At 40.4% G+C, this 21,942-nt stretch overlaps 1 protein-coding gene and 1 long non-coding RNA gene across 3 annotated transcripts in view; one reads left to right on the forward strand and one right to left on the reverse strand.

Moving 5' to 3' along the window:
- The window catches only part of IGF1R (insulin like growth factor 1 receptor), a 290,123-nt gene that overhangs the window by 81,662 nt on the left and 186,519 nt on the right, over positions 1-21,942 (reverse strand).
- LOC119862155 lies at positions 13,529-17,527 on the forward strand. Of its 2 annotated transcripts, none has more exons than XR_006274945.1 (3): positions 13,529-13,683; positions 14,147-14,243; positions 16,056-17,527. It is a non-coding gene; the product is annotated as an uncharacterized LOC119862155 (long non-coding RNA). The 2 variants fall into 2 exon arrangements; XR_006274944.1 differs by having other exon boundaries at positions 16,893-17,527.

Below are 21,942 nucleotides of genomic sequence, written 5' to 3' on the forward strand. Positions count from 1 at the left end.
AATTTAGACTCTCTGGCCCTGTGAGAGTTCAAATAGATGAAAAATTTTCTTGTAAAAAATAAAACAGGTCACATTTAGTCTTCCAGTCCATGAGATGAGCTCCTTTGCATGTAGCATTTCCAAGGCTTGATAGGGCCATTCACCAATTCTTTGCGTTGCAATGTTCTTTAACAGCCCCTTTAATCTACGTGTGCCTCCTCTGGGGAGTGTGTGGGGAAGGGGGTAGAGGGGATGACAATTCCCGTTCCTGGGCTCACCAGTACAGAGCAAACATTTTCAAAGTTTCAGAGTAGCAGCCGTGTTAGTCTGTATTCGCAAAAAGAAAAGCAGTACTTGTGGCACCTTAGAGACTAACAAATTTATTAGAGTATAAGCTTTCGTGAGCTACAAAAAGGCGCATTAATGATTATAAAGATGTGTGTTTGTTCAGATCTTTGATTTCTCTCCAGCGTTCTCTGATATACATGCCCTTTAGGCCCCAGAAAAGGTAGTTTTGGCTAAGATTATTCAGTATATTATCATTTGCAGCCAATCCGGCTAATAAATGAAAGCCGCTCAAATTGTATTGTGAACTTTAAGTGGCTTAGAAAATGAGGATTCTAGATTTAAGGAATGGCTTGGATTCTGGTATCCCGTCTTGAATGTTTCCCCACAAAAGATTTCTGATTCTGGTTCTGAGTGGCATGTGAAATCTGCAAGCAATACATACTTATCCCACTCCAACAGCAAAAATACTTCAAGGGAAAAATAAGAAGTCATTTGGGATACCTCTCACCTCCAGCATTCCAAAAAGGTATTACACTAGGGCTGGTAGAAAAATTTCTGCCAAAACTGTTTTGACGAAAAATTGGGTTATGGACAAAATTAAGTTTTTCACAAAAGAGGCTGCTTTCCAAGGAAAATTTCAATATTTTCTCAAAATATTTAAGTATTGTTATTCAAAATACTGTCTCACTGCCTCAACGGAGTTGTAACGTGGGTGCCTTATGCACCTATTCTCCTTTTTTGGGATGGGAACTCCAGGGGGACTACATCTCCCATAATGCACCATGGTCAAGGATTGTATGGCATGCCTCCCTCCCTTCACCTGAAGGGGAGAAACTGATGTATCATGAGAGATTGAGCCTGGCCAGAAAGCCCAGTCCAAAGAGGAGAATGGGCATATAAAGCACCTGAACTACAACTTCCATGAAGCACTGTGGTATTATTAATGAATGAAAATATTTCAGTTTATGATATTTCACCAAAATATAAACATTTCTCTGTGGATTTTTTTTTCTTTGACAAAAACGAAAAAAGTTTGTCAAAATTTTTCACAGTAAAAATCTTATTTTCCAACTAGTTCTAAATACCACCTCAAAACTGGAGCTGCCTTTGCTGGGTGTGGGGGAGCACTTCATCTTTTTGCTGCTGACCCAGTCTATCACCCTGAAGGAATGGTCTCTGCTGAAATAGAGGTCAAAATCATGGAAGACTAGAAAAGCTAGGCTGGAGATGTGGTGGGAATACAAGACAGGCCTCAACTTGTCCCCTGATCTAACCACTATATAACATTGTCTCATTCAGGGGCTACATTTAGACAGCTGCATCTGTAGAAATTTCTCTATACAGGATAAAAGCACTGCAGATCTTCTGCACTGCTGATTACACAATTAAATATAATGAAGAAGGCCTTTTCTATTGCCACCACCCAGAAGATGCAAGTGTGGATAATATAGTCACACTTAATATATAATACACAAACTACATATGCACGCACACACATGCGCGCACACACACACACACACACCCCTTAGGTATATATTGCATCTTACTACGTAGATCCACATACATATGCTTTTGAGGAAACAAAGAGGGAAAAAAACATTTCTACTGTGATTTTAAAATCATAGCATTGTTTTTTGGCTTCCTAAATCCCTTCCTGTATTGAAGATTCACCACCAGATTAGGGAAAGCCAGACAGAATTTTTGATGGCAAATGAAGGACAGTTAAGCTGTATCTGACAGGAAATCTACTCTGCAGCACAGCTAATGCAGCAATGCTCAGTGGCTGCTGTGAGGCCAGCAAAGGCATCAGTGTTTACAAAAGAAAAGAAAAAGGAATTTGTATTTTGAAAGTTGATACTTACATTAAAAAAAAAAGCCATTTTCCTCCGTTTTCAAGCAAGAGCTTCATGCTTGTCTTTTTCCCTCCAGTACCTTTTTTGTTAGATCAAGTCACACTGACATAAACGTATAAAAATAAAGTTCCTTATACCATCCATGGCAGATACTTACATGGATGGTCTCAAAAAAGAATATTCTTTTCGCATACTAAAAAAAATTATACAGAGTTATTTTAAATTCAGATCTGTTTGTATATTCCTTATAAGTTTATAAAACTCTCACTGTCCTTCCATGACTAACGAAAGTGGAATTGAGAGAGTATTCTATATTTATAACTCGTCTGGTTGCTCATGCTTATGGCCCTATTTCCACTCACTGTTACTGTACACAGAGCTATGTGAGGTATTGTGGGTTCCCAAACTTCACTGACTTCCTAACAAGGCAGGCCTGTGTCCCGGAGGAACAAACTGGGGGCTGTTTCGTCCAAGTGGAGTTCAAATTCAGAGGGAGAGGCCCTGAGTTTTGTGGGTTTGGCAGCTCCTCTTAAAACTGGTATTAGAGACCATTTCTGGGCAATTACATGCCTAACTGGTGTTGGACTATGTATCAATGCTACTGATACATCATCTCCAGTACAGACACATTTACAACCCAACACTGTACAGCTGTTGCTACACACTTCACCTTTTCATATTTATTTTAGCAGAGCAGCTTCAATGCTTCATCAAGGAGATTTCTCAGTGAGTGAAATTTCACAAACACCAAAGCACTGGATAAAACCAAAAGTGGCTTTAAAAGAGTATGAAAGATTCACAGGCCTTTCAAAACACAACACAGAACTTACGTGGCCCTCATCACCGTAGCATCTGGGCTCCTCACAGTTTATGAATTTTTAACCCTCAATGTACCCCTGTAAAATAGGGAAGTATTATCCTCATTTTACACATGAAAAACTAAGACGCAAGGTAGATTAAGTGATTTGCCCAAAGTCACACAGGAAGAAGTCTGTGGCTGAGCTGGGAACTAAATTCACATCTTGAGTCCCAGCACACTGTTCTTTCTATACATTAGACCAGTGATTGAAAACTTTTTTTCATTTGTGGACCTCTAGAAAATTTAAAATGAAGGTTCGGACCCCCCTGGAAATCTATTGTCTGTACATATAGTTGAATTCTGTTTGGTCAGTTTTCAGTCTAAGACTTTTGCGAACCCCTTACACATAGTTCACGGACCACAGGGTGAGAACCACTGCATTAGACCATCTTTCCTAGTAGTTGAAAGCTAAGGGGATTTGTGTAGTTATCAATATTGTAATAATCCTTTCCTCCTTTTATTACTCTCGAGGAAATTCTGTAATTCTGCACTTGTGCAGTGGCAATATCCCCTGCAGAATAATGGATTCTGATGGGGAGGTGAAGGGAAGCTGCAATTACATCTTTGGCTCACCAGGAGCTGATGTGGTGCTGGAAGAGGGGGCACCTTCTCACCAGCTGGAGAAGCCAGCAATGGAGAGGGAGGGGACAGAGGCTGCCTTCCTCACAGCTCCCAATTCCTAGGGCCAGGTGAGGAGGGACAGAATAGGGAGGGTAGGGTGGACAGATCGGGGCACACGAGGCTGCTGGGGGTGGGGGTCACACAGACTGGGGTTCAGAAGGGTTAGTGGGGGGACAGACTGTAGTGGGGGAACAGGAGCTAGTGGGGTGATAACATTGAACCGGGGCTGAATGGGAGTGGGGGTCCATGTTCCCTGTAAACTGCGTGGTTGGGCAGCCGCCCAGAAGAGAGCCAAGTGCCATGCAGTTGATTGGCAGAGCCGGGCACACTGCTCTTGCTCCATGCAGTTGATTGGCAGAGCACATTGCCCGGCTCCATGCAGTTGATTGGCAGAGCCGGGCACATTGCTCCTGCAGCTGCTTCCGGGACCCTCCTGCTGGCTGTACCCCAACTCCACAGAGCAGGGTAGAGGGGACAGAACTAGCAGCAGCTCTGAACATGTCCTCGGGTGAATGAGTGCCTTAAAGAGACAGTGTATGGTCTCTCAGAGACTTCCCCAGCAGCTAGCACACAATCTCTCTCTCTCTCTCTCTCTCACACACACACACACACACTTCTTACTTCTTCACATATATTGCAATGCACATATATTCTCTTTAATTTTATTCTTTCCAAGTGTTTTATTTTAGTTTTTTGACTGGTCTATGCATTTCATAATTTTAATTTCTCTTACACTTAAATTTAATTCTTTGAACACTGAGTTCTAAAATGCTTAACTGTCCTGGTTGGAGCAATTATCCCTATGGCAACTTTTTAAAATTATATACATCATATCTAGGTTTTTCGTTTCTACTGGTGGCGCACAGCCGCACATTACCTTTGTGCACATAAAATTTATTCCGCACATGGGTGGAAAAAATTAGAGGAAACATTGATGGGGGTGCAGGGACTCATGCAGACAGAGGCAGATGTTCCTGACTGAATGGGAGAGGATAAGGGTTAGCCAATCCCTCCTCAAAAAACCTGTTCCATATTCTCCCACCCACACCCAACAACCCTCCAGGTTCACTCCCAAGCTCCTTCCCAGAAATTACTTCCTTCTCCCTCAACTCCTCCATTACCCAACTCTCCCAAGCCTTTGCACTGCTTCTGAGGGGTGCGGGAAATACATTTCTTCATTGTAGTTTAAACAAATTATTAAAGTTCTATATCAATCAATATGCCTAGTAACGATTTGTCTAGAAACATTTCCTGAATCTTTTTTTGTTGTCTGTATTGTTACAGACACACTTGCTGAGAGGTATTTTGACATAAATTACCAAAATAATTCAAACTGGAGTGATTATATTGTGTTATTTTGACAAATAAAATATGCAGAATTTTAAAATATTATGTGCAGAATTTTTAATTTTTTGGCACAGAATTCCCCCAGGAGTATTTTATGCTGGTGCATTTTAAGATGCCGGTATACAAAGAGATTCCACTACTGCCTCCTCATAACTCCTTAAAATGGTCTAATCTTACAGGAGGATCCTACTATGGACACCATAATGAGATAAAATAACATCACTTACACCAAGGACTAGCATTCCCATTCTGCTGCAGTAAGTAACAAAACTAGAACAACTATTTTTAGTAGGTTTCCAAGGCCAATATAAAGTCACCCTGAAACAGCGTGACAACTAGGTTGTGCTGTCATATTGGAATGAAATGGCAATTCAGTGGAGAACACCACAACACAAAATGGAAAACAAGGAGAGGAAGCTTGGCAAACATTTTTCTTTTTCTGAACCAGAGTCTGGCATTCCAGCCTGGGCAATTTCCACAAAAAGCCCACAACGTAAAGCAGTCCGTTTGCACTCCACTTCAAACTATTTTATTTCGGAGTCAACAAGTTTAACATATGAGAATTGTAAGTTTTGGATGCTTAGGACAGAGTCTAAATGCCCCTACCCAGTAACCTAGAAATTATCATCAGCAAAGTAACAAAGATGTTAAAACAAGAAATGCATTGTCTACACAAATCATGGATCAAGTTTCCATTTAGTAAACATAAAATCTTCCTTCAGATGCCTTATCCCGAAGTCATAAAACATATGAATGTTTTAGAACTCCTTTCTAAAAATAAAAAAAAAAAATAAGATGTAGAGCAACATAGGTGGATTTGGATACTAAGCCGAAGTAACTGCTATCTTCAAAGTTCAACAGAGCATACTAAAGCATTGCCTTTAAAACACAAGCTGTTAGAAGAGGTGTTGCTGTGAATTGGCATAAAGCATCCTACTTGGTTTGTTTGCATTTTACATGCACTCAGAACAAGTATTAGCAAGCGACAGAAAACCAGAAAATGTTTTGTAAACAATTATAACATCCTGAAACAAAAGGCAAGGACTGAAGTCATCATTTTTTAATTGCCACCATGGTGATACGTTCTATACTGCTTGTAAATTCAATTCGCATCATGAAGATGCAAAATGGAAACACCCAACTCATCTTCTCTTTCATCCTAGGATCAGGGTCATTGCTCCAGGTATACAGTCATACAGCAGATTTTCTATGTACACAGAAACAGGATGTTTTACCATTTTTTTCCAGTGTGAGGGTGTATTTTATTTTTTTTTAAATTGTATTTTACTTAACAACAAAGTTGCCAAGGTAACAAGCATCTCTCATGTGTCACGTGCTTGTAAGAAAAATTAGTCCTTTCCATCATTTACACAAAGTTATTGGCTTAATTCTGTTTTCCATCGCTTTGCATATCTCTGTATACAAGACAAACTTTTTAAAAGCTATTAAAGAAGTCACCTCCCATTCAGCAAGAAGAAAACCTAAAATTATCCCAAGGGGCTCGAGTGCTATTCACTTTGAGAGAACTAACAAAACATATTTGGAAGTATTTTCCCTTCTATCCAAATAAGGGAGGAAGGAACTGTTAAAAAGTCTCTTTGATGAGTTGAGCACAACAAGGTGTAGCATATCTTTTTAAAATAGTGAAGTAATAGATTCCAGGGGGGAAAAAAACTCATGCGCACTGTATAATATTTTTGAACTGTGCTGTAAAACTCCAAGCTTTGGGACTCTTTTCCAGACAAGCTTTCCAATTTAACCTACATATTTCCAGGTTTCTGTTTTTTTTTTAAATTAACATTTTGGTGAACATATTTCACGTTTAGCAGAGGTAAGGGGTATCAGGAATGAGAGAAGAAGTGATATCCACCTTTCATCTAAACTACACAGAAAGATATCACCAAATTATGTAACCAGTAGTTACAATCAGCACAGGATGCATGCAGGGTTTGTACATGGCTTTGTTTTCCCTAGAAATTACTAAACTTACAGGAAACCTACAAACACCTACACACCTGAAACATTGCCAAGAAATGCAAATCTCAGGCATTATGATTTTAGTTCCCAAACATACTGCAGTAAACATTGTGACAATTCAAATCCCTCCCAATCATGGTTCACATTCAGCCAACAGATTGCAGATGCCCTTGGTTACAGAGGTCAAGTTATTAAAGGCATACTTCTCAATCTATGCAGTGTTCCTCCTACTAAAATATTCAGCCTCTTCCATCCTCTGTCAGTATATTCAAAGAATATATCAAGTATGCAAACTGTGATAAATATTTTCTACACTGTAAGAAATAAAGCTGATCCAAATTAAGTTAATGCAGTCCAAGCACTATACCAGAGGTGGCCAACCTGCACCCGAGAAAGAGCCAGAATTTACCAATGTGCATTGCCAAAAAGCCACAGTAACACATCAGCAGGCCCCCATCAGCTGGCCCCCATCAGCTCTACCCCTCATCCCACACCAGTGTCTCCCACTCACCAGCAGCACCGCCAATCAGCACCTAACCCTCCATCCCTGTGCCTCCCACCCGCCATGATCAGCTGTTTTGTGGTGTGCAGGAGGCTTGGAGGGGGAGGGGAGGAGGAGCAGCAAGGGCATGGCACACTCAGGGGAAAGGGCAGGGGCCTTGGGGGAAGGAGTGAAGTGGGGCTGGGGCAGAGCCAGGGGTTGAGCAGTGAGCACCCTGTAGCACATTGGAAACTTGGCGCCTGTCGCTCCAGCCCCGGAGTTGGTGCCTATGCAAGGAGCTGCATATTAACCTCTGAAGAGCCGCACTCCTACACTACATATTCCTGGCTATTAAGGGTCTAGTGGCATTGTCCCACAGGAAGACATACAGATGAGAGTGTATCTGTCACCTTGGCCCGTAAGTCCATCTGTCTGGAAAAACAGCTAGGTGACTTGTTTTTGGAAGCAAGTAGGTCTAGTCCGGGGGGTCGGGGGGGGGGGGCGAACTTTTTGGCCCGAGGGCCACATTGGGGTGCGAAACTGTATGGAGGGCCGGGTAGGGAAGGCTGTGCCTTCCCAAACTGCCTGGCCGCTGCCCCCTATCTGCCTCCTCCCACTTCCCGTCCCCCTGACTGCCCCCCTCAGAACACCCGACACATCCAACCCCCCTCCCTCCCACTCCTTGTCCCCTGACCATCCCCACCCAGGACCCCCGCCCCCAATCCAAGCCCCCTGCTCTCTGTCCTCTGACTGCCCTCATCCCTATCCACACCCCCACCCCCTGACATGCCCCCAGGACTCCCATGCCGATCCAACCCCCCCATTCCCCGTCCCCTGACCGCCCCCCACCCCCAGAACCTCTGCCCCATCCAACCATCCCGTTCCCTGTCCTGACTGCTTCCCAGGACCCCCTGCCCCTTATCCAACTCTCCCACTTCCCACCCCCTTACATGCCGCTCAGAGCAGAAGGAGCTGTCAGCCACGCCGCCGCGCTGCCTGGCAGAAGCAATGGGCCAGAGCGCTGGCAGCGCAGCGAGGTGAGGCTGCAGGGGAGTGGCCGGGGGCTAGCCTCCCCGGCCGGGAGCTCAAGGGCTGGGCAGGACAGTCCCGTGGGCTGGGCAGGACAGCCTGGATGTGGGTCATAGTTTGCCCACCTCTGGTCTAGTCTATGTAGGCCTAACAGTCACGAGTGTAATAGCACAGGAAGCCTGTGGAGATTTTCACTATTAAAATCCTTTTTTTCCCTTCCAAGGCTCGTAACAGGTAAGATGCTTAGTGTAAAAAACTGAACTGTGAATTCCTGGATTGATAGAGGCCTTGTGTCCATATACCACACAGGTCACTCGATTAAGTAGAATCGGTTTAAAAACTAACTATTATTTAAAGGCAGTACAAATACCTGGCCAGACAAATGGGTTTAAAAAAAAAAAAAAATCACACCTCTGCCTAAGTACAAATGTGTGTGTAAACCAGGACTGAACTTTGGTAGAAGAGTAATGAAGGAAAAGGGGTTGAATTCTTTGCAGACCCTCTTTGCTAGTACGACCTCAAAAAGCAAAAAAGCCAGAAAAAAAAAGGAAACATTCCAAGATCATCCCCTCTTTGGAACGACAACACACACCCAAAGCTATAAGCATTAAATTGGATGGGAATAAGATTGCTATATTTGACTACAGGCAAAATCAGCTAAGTATCATTTAAATTGCAAATTACATAGCAACAGATTTCTGCACAAAGTTCAAGGGCTTCCTTTTTAGGCAGTTTGTTTTTATAAATCAGAGATGACATTTCAGGGGAGATGGGGAAGAGCTGCTATCATCAATACATATTCAGCTCAAATATCTCCCAGATTAGTTTGATGCATTTTGTCTACACACCAGAGAAAAACAGGGTTGTTAAATGATGACCAAAAAACCCAAAAAGATGAAAAAAAAACACCCAACTTTTATGAGAAGGTCCCCAAAGAAGTAGGGTTCATTGGTGCCCAGTTAGTGCAGGAGGATTAACTGTTCCAAAAGGATCTCAGAACTGGGAATTGTCTCACCTTTCTGCTTTCCACCCACCACCCACCCCCATCTTCCCTCCTGCACAAGTTTAATCTATTGACAGTTTTACCGTGAAGCTCTTTTTAAAAAAATCTTTTAAACCGATGTTTCCTCCTTCAAAACTTCTGTTCCTTTCTTTTCATTTTTAAGAACATGCTCTTGCTAGTATCAGCCTCTTGGCCCTGACTCCTCCAAATTAAACTTCACTGAAGGCTTAAAGACGGGAAAATATATACTTTGCATTTATACAGTGCCTTTTAATCAGCAGTTCTCAAAATGCTTTCTGAAGCATTAAATCTAAAGTGGGAATTTTTATGCCCATTTTGAAACAGGGGAAATTAAGGCAACAACAAGAGGATCAGTTATCCAAGGTTACCCTGAATCAGCGACAGTGCTGGTAATAGAAGAGCTCGATTGTCTTGATATCCAATCCCCTGTTATTACCTGAGACTCCTGCTTCCACCAAAATACACTTGATATAAACTGAATGTTTTTGTGCTCCTCCTTCTTAAGAGCCAAATTACAGCCCATTGTATAGTATTACTGAATACTACTCAGGGGACCTGCGGGTCTGAACACTTACCCAGCTGGCAGTACATGCATGACAAAAAGAGGGCAAAGCAAAAGCCACATTTTTTAAAATGAGTTTTAAAAACTAGGCTGGTTTGGGTTGGGGATGTACGTCTGAGTGTCAGTGGTTCTTACCAGCAACTGCTGATGAACAGACTCATTAAGACTTCAAGAATGTATAAAATCAATCCCCTGAAACTTAACCAGATCCAATCTCAGGAAGACAGCTGTGATAAAAAAAAACACATTCCGTTCAAACCCCATTGTGATGAAGATTATTCCAATTTTAAAAGATCAAAACAGCTACTGTCTTTGATGCAGAACAGATACATCTTCACGACTGAAGGAAGTGATGAGGCTCGCCTGACCAGATATAGCAGGCCCTGAACCAGTGACCTTACTGTGAAAAATCATGATGAACGTATGCGAGTCAGAGCTGGATTAATTTAATGTAAGAGTTAGCCTGGAAGGAGGACTATGAAATGCATCAGTGAAAGGGAAACACAATTTAGTTCTATACACTGGAGAACTTTAGGCTTTTCGTGATAAGGAAGTGCATATCTAATAGATTTGTCTTTCAACAAAGTCCTCAATAATGTATTTTGAAGAGCAAGAGATCCCTAGAATCAACCTCTTTTTTTAAAGTAATCTGGCACATGAACCTTTGGCTACTGTCTAAACACTGTACTGAAATTTAAAACACAGTTTTGTTTCTTACCCTTTACTACAGATCCACACAGACTGACTATTGACCAAGCAAATGTCAACGCTTGAAAATTCTGTTGAATATTTAGAACTCAGTCACAGGCCGGTAATTATTTGTAAACAAAGAATAATGCCATTAATATGCTTCTTTATTAATGCTGAGAGAAACCTGTTCATCCGCCTTTTTGCTTCTTATTTACTCGCCAGCGTAAGCAAATGGTTTGTGATTGTTTCTTTTTTGAGGTGAGGAGGATTTAGTCAGTTTGGGATACACAGGATTTCCATTCTGTCTTGCTGGCCTTCACCCCACAGCTCCCATCCATCCTCCAAAGTACATATTGCTCCCACTAGACAGTCATACTGTTTATTCATTAGCAGGCTTTTCTTTGGCGATCATCACAGTACCTGAGTCACTCTCAAACGATGGTGAATTAATCTTCGGCATTCCCAAGAGGTGGGGATGTAGAATCAACATTTCCCCGATGAGGTAACAGACACACAGATGTAAAGTGACTTGCCCACGGCCACATAGCAGAGCTGTGGCAGAACTGGGAACAGAACCCCGATATTTGGAGACCCAGTGGAGGGTCTTCTTCTCAAGACCATCCCTTTCTTCCAGGGGCCAGCAAAAAAAAGGACAACATCGTTTAGAAACTGGTGCTTAGAGAACAAGCAGGTCACTGTGCTGTTCAGCAGTAAAATACTTCTGAGACAGAGAAAACATTTTAAAAAGCACTAGATGCTCTTGGTGCAATAGATAACAAAAAACTCAAAAGGCTCAACGCAAGAGAAACCTGGTAGTGACCACTCAAGACTGAATTTCTTTTAAATATAGCAATCCAAAATAGGATCCTCTACCACCTAGGATGCCAAGGTTCAGAAATCGCCTCCTCAGTCACTCCCCATTCTCCAGACCCCGCACTGGCTCCTCATTCCTCCCATCGTATCAAATTCAAACTCACCCTCATTTCCAGGATTCTCCTTTTCATACACTACACTGTCAGTTCTACCACCTTCCACATCCCTTAATTCTTGCCTCCCACAAGCACCCCCAGTCTTTTCCCACAGTCCCCTCCTGGCCTGGATTATCTCCCTCTGCAACTTCAAACCCTTCCTTGCCACGAACCCTCAAAACAAAGACCTGCTAAATTATTCCCTATAAACCGGGAGGGGGAGGTGGGGTGGAAGAGATTAAAGGAATTAACATGAGCATTACATCTTTGCAAGGAGTTCTATAATCTCTCAGGATCCTACAGTCAGGAGCTGGGCTGGGAGCAGAGTTGCAGCTGGGGTTGGGAGCCAGGGCCACAGTCAGGGACTGGAGCTGAGCTGGAGCCGGGGCTGCAGCAGATCTGGGGGCAGAGCGGGGCTGGGTGGCATTTCTGCCCCCCCCCCCGGGGGGGCTGGCCTGGGCCCCACAGCATATCCCCGAATGTTCCTCTGTGCCTCCCCTAGGAGGGCGCACACTACAGTTTGGTGACCACTGCTTTGGCTGTACAATATAGTAGCGTCCATTTACATAGCAAGCTACTGGGGACAGTGGGTGGTTTTATTCTGTTTCGGCGAAGTGCCCAAAACAGTCTGGGTGATTCATTCATACAATTATATTTTTATCCATCCATCCATCCATCCGTCCATCCACACACAAATAATAAATAAGAACAGAGCATCATTAAATTATTATTAATAGTAGCAGTCTGGATAAACAGCATGAATGCAGAATTCAGACAAGCTCTCATCTGGCTTCTGTACTTTTAGGTTGTGGTTAATTTGATAAAATAGCACTATTGACTTTCAGCAACAGCTTCCAAAAAACTACAAAACAGATTCCAATGGCTGAAGCTGCATTGAAGACAAAGGCTACAAGTGAAATTTATTTAGGAGAAAAGTGTGATCTCATGACCCATGGTATGTCCTCACCGAGGAAGTACAAAATATGGGCTCTCAAAGATGGTAATGTATTCAAATTTTCAATGAAGTGAGCTGTAGCTCACGAAAGCTTATGCTCTAATAAATTTGTTAGTCTCTACGGTGCCACAAGTACTCCTTTTCTTTTTGCAAATTTTCAATGTCCACATAAGTAAATCAACAGGCTCAACACAAGAGAAATCTAGTAGTGATTAAACTTCAAACAAAATACTTTTGAAATATAATAAAAGGTAAACAGAACGTTCCAATGGACAACCTACCATCCAGTGTGCTAGACTTTCACTGATTATAATGAGAGAAACCAAGCAATGAACGCTTTTTCTATCAAAAGTCAGTTCTCTTAAAATGTCTGTATTTGTTAAGTATGAAAAATTTACAGAACGAATCCTTTGAAATCCAGAGTATGTACACCATTGTATGTGCATCAAAAAATTCTCTAATATCACACTCAGGACTAACACTACTGACATGCTTAGTAGTTTATTTAATCCCAAACTGAAAATCAGATGCATTTTAGTCAGCTCTGTCGGCTTACACAAACTTCGGGATAGAGTCAACAACCCTTGTCTATTCCAGGCCAAATAACTTACTGGTGCACACACCCCAACCCTCCCCTTTTTCATAATATGAACAAGACACAGGATGTATTTATGTCTAGACCAAACAGAAAAATTTCAATATGGAAATATAAAAAGTGATGCATTGTTCCAGTCACTGTTCACTCCTAAATGCTAACATCAACATCAACTGATGGCAACTGACAGAGGAGTTCCAAAGGGATAATGTTGCTGCTTTCGTACTTCTGCGCACTGAGCATTGAAGGTCTGAGAGACCACATGACAGTTGTTTATGAGTCTGGAGTGAAGTCACATGACATGTCCTCTTCCTCCCTCCACACACACAGGCTCACTGCCTCACCAACACAAACAGCACTGACCTGCTTACCACACCAGGCAGAAGGAGACACACCGTCTTGGCACATCTTTCAGGGTGCCTTCAGAGGATTTTGAGGCACCGAACTAACACAGGGTACCAGATCTTAACAGAAATCTCTTCTTTAAAACTCTGCACACGTATTACATTCTATTAAACATGTATAATTATAATTTTAAAAGGAGGATCAGTATTGGGAATTTTAAGACATGACTATCAATTTGAGATTTAATTTGTTTACATCTAGAAAAATCAGAGTAAAATGCTTTTGCCTACACAAAGTCACTCGTTTAAGATAAAGCAGAGATGTAGCAGATATGTAATTTTAAAAACATATACATGCAGTTTAACAAATTGGAAAAAGATCCTAACATACCTCCAGCACTATTCCTTACATATAGATTTCCCTTTATAAAAATCCATAAAGGGTGATTTCAAGCTATTTAATTGCATCACACATCAATGCCTCTCCTTACATATGGAACCTCTTCTCTGAACTGTAAAGCCGCTATTATTTATTATAGTCTCACCCTTGTTGCTATGTTGCTTATCATATTAGATTGCAAGCTTTTGGGGACAGTAATGTGACTTTCTATGGACTTGCATAAATCCTAGCATGCGGTGGCACTACTTGGACACAACAACAACAAGTACAGGTAAAGTGATTTTATTTCTTAACACACTGGTTCTTTATGCTAACATTCAGAGAAACAGACACAAATTGCATAGAGGGTAGGGGTATGTCTACACTACAAAGACTATACCGACATAGCTACCTCGCCGTTGCTGTGCTTGCATAAATCAGGGGTATAGATACAGTCTAAACTGACAGACGGGGTTTTTACATCAGTGTAGGAATACCACCTCCTTAAATGAAGATAACTATGTTGACAGAAGCATTCCTCCATCGAGGTAGCTGTGTCTACATGCAGGTCAGGTTGGCATAACTAACTAAGTCAGGGGTGTAATTTTTTTCACATCCTTGACCCATGAAGATAAGCCAACATAATTTTCAAACGTAGCCCAAACCTTAATAGGGTCAGTTTTAACCCACTGTTTTCAGTTCGCTGTCAGTGAACTCTTACACCTACCTACTCGTAATATCATTGCTTTGTGTTTTTCTCTGAAAGCTATCAAGTTAGTGCCCATGAAGGTTGTGTACTATGCCATTTTTATCATAATAAAAGCTCTCAACATGGTGCGCATGTGCTACAACAAAGAATAAAAATGTCCTGTTTCTGTTACAGAAAAAAGAAAACATGCTGATTTAAACAAAGACAGATGTACAATTGTACATCATATACATTGAGGCAAGGGATTTTACCACAAGGGATACACACTTGATCTCATCCTTCCATTTTGTATATTTAAGAAAAAAGGTGGGGTAACGGTGTTTTCAGAGTGTTTTCAATGATAATCTGACACACACTTATTAAAAACTGTTCTGATATGTAAAAATAATTAAATACCACACGGTATTGCCGTTTCTGGGGTCTGTTTTAATCAATATTCTACAAAATAAACTCCTAAAGTATTCCATGCAAAGATAAATGTTTTCCGTAAATTAAATGCTTTTAGACTTTCACCTTCATAATCCATTCAACACGTACTCTGTTCCAGTTCCAAAAGGTTATACTCTAACCAACATTTTTGTTTCATATTCATAAATTTCTTGATAAGGGCATAGCAGCAAGCCCCATAAGCAACCTTGAACTGTCTCAAACACAGGTCTCAACCATAACAAAAGAATTCAGCGGTATTCTCTATATTTTAAACAAAGCTATTGTTACAGGCATTTATCACAGTGCTTTCTTAATACATCTGATTTTCTTGCTTTATTTATTGTCAACACTGATCTTAGAAGTCTAGACAGAACAAAAAGATCCATTAGTTTGCCTCTGACATCCACCACAGCACATTCCTGCTGTATGTTTGGTAGAAGCAAGCCTTGGGGAGGAGACATGGAGAAAACAGAAAAAAGTGCAGATCTGCAGTCATCTAGATAAATGCTGCACTGGGCATAAGACTGGGTTCAGAAAAATAGCTGTTGGTTATTTGTGCTAACTCTGCCTGTGTTTTAACACAGCTGCTTAAGTTTAATGATATCTGAGAATTTTTGTAGTTAGCAATGTGCTGTATATCATTAGTGTTCTAAACCATATACTAGCACACGTATTTAGGGGTTGTGAATGGATTTTGGGTGTGGATTTTTTTTTAATGTATTTGTGTGCACGTGCATGCATTCAGAATATGAACAACAGAAAGAAGAAAATGAGTACTTGTGGCACCTTAGAGACTAACAAATTTATTTGAGCGTAAGCTTTCGTGAGCTACACGAAAGCTTACGCTCAAATAAATTTGTTAGTCTCTAAGGTGCCACAAGTACTCCTTTTCTTTTTGCGAACACAGACTAACACTGCTGCTACTCTAACAGAAAACTAATCTAAATCTCCTACTTTTATTGGCAGCAAGATCTTCATTTCCAGCAGCTCAACTAATGGGCCTAGCTACTGTAGTAGCTGGTGGAAGGAAGAAATTAAAAATTCACACTAAGGCATTTTCAAAATGATAAAAATCACATAAAAATCAGAGCTGCAATAGAGATTCTAGTATAGACGTAAAAAATCTTTAGTCCTCACAAGTCATGACCAGATTTTACCTTTGCTTTATTCCCTGCACTGAATGCTACCTTTCAATCAGACACCATCAAACCACCCTGTTTCTGGCCCTGTCATTTGTTATGAAGGACTCTGAACTACAAAGGTCTATTGTCCTGAGCTATGATTTTTTTTTCTTGTTACAGTCAGTGGATATCAAATAAATTCAGAGGCACATTATAGCAAGTTGAGATCTCTTTACAATTAATAGCTATAAACATACCTATCTCCAAAACAAAGACTGATATTGACTGAAAAATCTGTCATTAATGATCTGAACAGCACATCCAGGAATCTGGGCATGCTAGCTCGACTAAGGAATGCAGATGCACAAGACATTGCCCCACTGCTCCCCCTGCCTCCTTTGTGCTAGAAAGCCAGAAGGGGACTGAGATGGAGGAGAATTCAGTGCCTGAGAAGCTGGAATTTGTTTTCTTTAGGTTGGTTCAGCTCACCTACTGGGATTTGATATCTAGTCTGGGCAGTTGATAGTTGTTCCTTAATGACTGTGGTGATCACATGTAAAAAAAACTTAAGGATGCAGGTGACATTCTGGACCCTCCTTAAGAATGTCTCCATAGAAGAAGGGAATATTTACATTTCTCAAATGAAAGCATATGTTAATCTAAACTATTCTCTTAATTCCAGTTTCCAAAATCCCAATCTGTTCCCTACTAGATGGGAATCCTATTTGCAAGCACTGCCAAAGGATGCTATGCAGCACCACAGAAAAAGGAGCATGTTTCCAGAGTACAATGCCTTCAGCAGTCTGTAGGAAATGGCTGAAGACAAAATCCAGGCACTACATAGAGTACGAAATTTGGCAGGAGAAAAATGGTTAGGTATATTGTCATACCAATGTTGAAAGAATGTACTACAGAATACTCAACTTTGTTGCGGTTCAGAATTTCAGGTTAAAGAAAAGAGCAAGTTATAAAATATGTTTTTGTTTATTTGGAAACCTTCATTTTTTTAAATGTAAACATCACCATGGTATTTTGTGAATACAAACAGAACCATGCTAGCACATGAGAAGCAGGAGGTGAAACTCATTATAAAAGGCAAGTCAGTCTGTTTTATTTGTCCAAGCTAAGTAAAATGCTGGAAAAAAAAGTGAAAAAATAAGCATGAATAATGAAAAATAAATTACATAATAATACATTATTAAAATGGTAAAAATTTGTATTACAAGCAAGGATTACAAATACGTATTTTCAGTAGTGCCCATTTAATGTCTTTCAAAAGCGAAATTAAAGCCTGGATTTAGAACCAGGATATTTATCGGTTGTTTCATTCTCTTCTATATATTCTGCCCCTTTCCATGAACAGTATATCTTCTTCCACAATCAATATAAAGCTATCGCAAACTTACAAAAGCACCATCAGTATATGCACTGAACAACACATGACCACACTTATGGGCTCTTAAAAAAGTAAATAAATAAGGATAGTCTCAAAAAACAGAAGGAATGTGTGTTTCTATCATTTAGTTCACAAAGCTTTAAAGATGACAAAAAAAATGTTGACCCTTATGGAAAGTTAACACTGTGTGCAAAATTAAGAAGTAAATAAAAATACTAATTTCTACCCTATTGATTCTGCAACAACATTCAGCTCTTATCTTGGCTACACATTTTACTGCACGACTTCAACTGTGGGTTTTTAAAAAGTATTGTTAAAAATCACTTGGGGGGGGGGGGTTAATCATTGTTGAGTCACCTTGTATACAAACAATTTTCCACACGTTTTTAAAAGAGCTTTTCAAAATATACTACTAGAAGATAATCATTCCAAGGTGTAAACCATAACATATCTCTTTGGCCTGTTCTTTCTAAAGCATAGCCTGTTTTGCTTCTTGTTACTTCACATATGCAGAAACTTTTTATTGCCCTGGCTCAGAATCAAGCCAGTACAATTCATTTCTGACAGAAAAAGCATTTCAGAGTCACTAGTAAACTGGCATACCTGATTCAAGGTATCATTTTGCACTTTAATTCAGAAAATTAGCTAAGTACATCTGGTCCCAGAAATAAGTGCGTTTGTGACAAGATAAGATTTTTTTCCCCTCCCACTCTTTCCAACCAGAACATTTTTTTCTTGATGTGCAATTTTGCTGCATATCATTTAGATGCGATGTTATTCCAAAAGAAACATATAAGGCACAATAAAGGAGCCACAGTGGACAAATGAGTTTGGGGAAAGCTAATACGGGGGTATGGACAATAAGTGACATTTAGGAGTATTCCCTCTTGCCCATCAAAAGACCAATCACACATTCATGGCTGGAATTTAGAAAGATCCCTATGTTAGTAGCTAGATCTTATCAGCGATCACTTTTTCTGCCTTTCCACATTGGAACAGGATAGAATTATTTATACAAAAGATTTTAAATAACTCTGGCTTTCATTGCTTTTTTCCTTTAGCCAAAAACGTATCCTATCGTTTTGGAACAATGATGTATTCTAAAAATCTAACAAAACAGCAATAAAGCTTTACTGAATTTGTTTAAGTAACATTTAAATAAAATGGGGGTAAACGAAGTCCAATTACTGGACAAGTAGGTGCCCTGAAACATCACAAAAAGGATTAGCAATTCCAATTATTTCTGTCTCAAATAATTTAAAATGACTAATAGTTAGGGTCAACAAAATGAATAAGTTTCACAAATAATTCATTTTTGTTCCTTTCCTAGGGGGTTTTAGTTCCGTAAGCCCTTGGTACATTATATGCACTTGCTTTTATCACAATACCCCCACTGGACTTTCAGTTTATTATCTAAACGTTGCGTCTTATTCCTGCTTCTTAGCTACCTGAATTTATCAGGGACACATTTGAAGAGCTATAGCCATCTACCTTTGCCAGTGGCCTGCTCAGGAGCTGCTAAGGGATTGACACCGATTGCTCCTAAATCGCTGCGCCAGCAAGTCAACTCTGCAAATCTGCCAGGCACACCAGTCTCTGCCAGTCATTAAATCAAAGTCAGATACATACAATGGCCAGAGAGGCCATAGAAAAATACTGCAGAATAAATAGCCATGCCCTACAGCATTAATTACCAAACATTCAGATCATTGGCTTTTAATTAGGAAACTGACCTACTGATCAGTGACTCTTCACCCTGTCATAAAAGGAAAATATTTGTAAATTAACCAATCTGGCATGCAAGATAAATATATCCAAGCACAGAATCAGGGATCAACCACAGCACAGAAAGCGCCACCTAAAAAAAAAATCCTATCTGTGCAATGCACCATGTTATGTCAGCTTTGCTTCCTACTTTGAGTCTCGCAGCAAACACAGAAACCTCCAATACTGCAGGGATTCCATTCTATGTAAAACTCCACTCCACATATTCCAGGCAGCCTTGTCACAAATAATTCATGTCCACTACTCCTCTATCACGCTGAATACAAGCACATTGTGCTACTGGAAATGGGAAACCTGATTCGGGTCACAGCAAAAAGGTAGAAAAACACTTATTTTAACACAAAGCTGCCATATTTTCTCCCAATGCTCCCCAATCTCAAACCTACAACTTTAGTGGAGACAAACAAAAGGCTTTTTGCCTCTAAAGAGGAGAAGAAGAATAGAATACTTCCCCCTCCCACCAAAAAAAAAAAAAAAAAGCATTATGCACATTTCAGCAGCAATGCCTGTCCTACCTCCTTTATTAATATCAAATTAGTACCATCCTATTCAAGTACTCCCCTTGTTAGTATAATTTGAGATGAACAGATGATAGCACATACAAATTGTGTACATTAGCTCCGAGAACTAGCAGAGCCACACAAAGGGCAACAACAACAAAAAACCCTTCTCGCCCTCCACCCAGTTCTTCGTCTTTAAGGAAAGGGTGTCACCCTGGTGTTCTTCCTTAAAGGGCAACTAAGGCAGCTCCTGTATTAATGAGGGTAAATCAGCTTTAGAAAACCTGTAACAAAAATATGATTAAAACCAAAAAGGTCTTGAAAGGGTTTCAACCGTTTAGTCCTCTTAAAATTAAATGCTGGCACAGAACTCTTGGTTCAGTGGAGGGTGCATTTCTCTATTCCCCCACCAACTTTATAAATTTATTTAACAGGATACACCATCCTGTTTACAGGAAAGGATAACCTCTCCGCAGCCTGGTTAACAACTGTGTTCCTAATACTACTACTGCATCTTGGTGGGATGCCCATTTGACTGACAAGCCCATAAGCCAGTCATGTAGCAAAGCCAAGCATAAAGGTGGAATTTCAAAAGGAACCAATTGGGTGGCATGAAGGGAGGTTCCAGATGATTGGCATGTTATTCAGAGTAGAAAGTAGTAAACAACCTCTGTGTTGGCAGAAGAAAGAGGTATATCCGAAGAGGGCATGTCCCTTTACCTTGCTCAGGCTGGAGTTTTACAAGACAAAATCAATGAGAACCTTTCACAGTGGAGTAAAAACAAAAACCCCAAACACAAATGAGCCTACATTTCAAAAATGCTGCTTACCTAGCAAAGGTTTAAAAATATCAAAGTCATATGTTCCTCCAGAAGGCTTTTATAAGTCACTTTAAATACAAAGCATTTTTGTAGCTGCTCTGAATTTTCTAGACTGAAAATGTTTCATCTGTACTCCCTGCATTTAAGTTTATATTAAACCAGAATTCCTCCCTTTTCAACAGAGATTTTTGTTTTTTTTCAATATCCATTTTAAAAGAGGGACATAATTGTGATGATTAGGGAAGAAATTTAAGTGTTGAAACTGGCATTATTTCCTCATATATAGAAACCATCCAGCAAAAAGTGAAAGTTTTGGTATTTACCTTAACAACATATGACCAAAGACAACAGGGAGGAAAATTAGCAGTTCAGCTGTCAATATTAGAGGATTAAAATGATGTTTCTAATCACATTATGTTTCTAATTGTGTGATGCCACATGAGCAGAGACACAGAAAATGTAGGGCTTAGACTAAGATCTAAGGCAATCCTAACCAGGATGGGAGCATTAGTTTGGCTGCTTTCTGGAGGTTAAATTATCGCTGAAGATGTTTACACAATGTAGCTTCAAGAGTCTGAAAGGTTGCTTTCAAGAGGCCCTGCCCCAGATTTAAGGGCATGCAAGCAAAGATTGTGTGGGGAGACAGCTAGGCAGGATATACTGAAACAGCAGCTCAATTTCATCTTCTCCTGTGTTTCAAATTCAAGTTTCTATTTTTGGCAAGTCCCGAGCTGTGTTTTTGCTGTAACTAGCTAGCTTTGAAAGCATTCAGACTTTTCTAAGTACGATGGACTCCAGATCATGTTTAAAAGTGATTCATATTATATGAAAAAAGAAAAGGAGTACTTGTGGCACCTTAGAGACTAACAAATTTATTAGAGCATAAGCTTTCGTGAGCTACAGCTCACTTCATCGGATGCATTTGGTGGAAAAAGTTTTTTTTTTTCCACCAAATGCATCCGATGAAGTGAGCTGTAGCTCACGAAAGCTTATGCTCTAATAAATTTGTTAGTCTCTAAGGTGCCACAAGTACTCCTTTTCTTTTTGCGAATACAGACTAACACGGCGGCTACTCTGAAACCTGTCATATTATATGATAAATGTAAAAATAAAGAAAGGGCAGCCACCTAGTATCCATGGGAGAAATTCTGAAAAGCAAACCCATGGGTTAAGAATCCCACTGGCTCTTTGCTATTGCCACCTTTTGAACCCTGGCATCAGGCAGCGAAA

This window comes from Dermochelys coriacea, chromosome 10 (genome assembly GCF_009764565.3).
Source record: "Dermochelys coriacea isolate rDerCor1 chromosome 10, rDerCor1.pri.v4, whole genome shotgun sequence".
In the NCBI taxonomy this organism is placed as follows: domain Eukaryota; kingdom Metazoa; phylum Chordata; order Testudines; family Dermochelyidae; genus Dermochelys; species Dermochelys coriacea.